The following is a 1,665-nucleotide window of genomic DNA, read 5'->3' on the forward strand; positions in this document are numbered from 1 at the left end:
TGGGTGACTCTCTCCTGGGTATGTCAGTAGCACCAACCGCTCAACTTCTGTTGCAAAGTCTTGTAGAGTCTCGTTTGATTTCTGGACTCTACCTCTTAATTCCATTCTAAAGATGTCTTGCTTGTGCTCTCCACCATACTTGCGTTGAAGCGCCGCTATTACTTCATTATAGTTATTTCTAGAAACAGCGGGAATGCTTTGTATCACATCAGCAGCATTGCCCTTTAATGCCAATAGAAGTTCAATTGCTTTATCATCGTCATTCCACAAATTTCTAGAAGCAACCAATTCGAATTGGAATTTGAAGACATCAAATGACGTTGAGCCATCGAAAACAGGAGTTTTGATTTTTGAGCCCTCGATGACGCGCACTGGACCACCTTTAATTTCCAGCTCTGACATTTTTTTCTCGATGTGCAGAAACTTCTCATCATGAACCATAATTTTCTCATCCACGGAAAGAACTTTCTTATCCAATTCCACAATTTGATTTTCTATATGGTCCACACGTTTCTCAATGCCTTCAGAAATTTGTTGTAATTTTTCGTTGACCATTCTAGAATTTTCGTCGAATTTTTCTTCCAATTTTCTAGAATTAGCTTCCATCATTTTTATAGAATTCTCTTGCATTTTTAGAGAATTTTCTTCCATCATTTTGCTCAAAATATTGACCATCGATGTGTAATCAACAACATTAGAAGCTACAGATGGAGTTTCCAAGGCGCTGGCTACTACTGATTCGTCAAGATCTTCCTTATAATCGAACTCATGTGTTTCGATATCAATACTGCGCCGCTCGAACTCTTCCAGTAGTCGCTTTTGTAATTGAGCCTTGTTTCCTGTTGTCGGCAGCTCCAGTTTGCTCAATTCCTTTTTTAAGTCTTCCACACGAAGCTCATTAAACTTCATTGTAGATTTTTTTCCGTTATTTCACTTCCGACACCAATTGTTACGTTTTTATATTTAGGCGTTTTTTTTTATTACCCGACAATTAAAACACAGTTCTTTTAAATAACGACAATCTACAATTTATTTACTATGACTTCACACTTTACAATTCGTTCACACTGAAGTTATTCGTTTGACGCTTTAATTAAGACTGACTCGCAAGCAGCATGCGAGCGCTTTTATATATGACGGTGTGGCAATACGAGAACATTCTGGTAGCACTACAATATTCTGGCAACGCCAGAACATTCTTAGACAATGCTAGAAGGATCTACGACCATTAAGTAATTCGTCTGGTGGCTGCCAAACACATACACACTCACATAGATATATGCTCGCATTACTACAACAACAATGACAATAGACAATGAGATGAAATGAGAAAGCAAAATAACAAAGCAAAGGGGTTGTTATTCTATGAGAGAGTAAGAACTAACATTTCGGTAAGCAAACAAAAGAACATAAAAGAAATTCAGGAAAATACTAGAAAATGAATAGATGATTCCAACAAGTGATAGCGAAATTGTATCGTTACAATTTTAAATTTTAAATTAACGGAAACTAATTTAAATAAACTTATATCTATAATTATCAAATTCGTAACAATATATTTGGTTTTATTGTGTAGTTTATCGAGTTCTATTGACAGTGCTACCTTCAAGTAATGAACCCTGCTTTTATCACTACTACCGAGTACCGGATATGTGCTTCTAGGTA

Source organism: Haematobia irritans, chromosome 1, assembly GCF_050003625.1.
Source record: "Haematobia irritans isolate KBUSLIRL chromosome 1, ASM5000362v1, whole genome shotgun sequence".
Lineage (NCBI taxonomy): Eukaryota > Metazoa > Arthropoda > Insecta > Diptera > Muscidae > Haematobia > Haematobia irritans.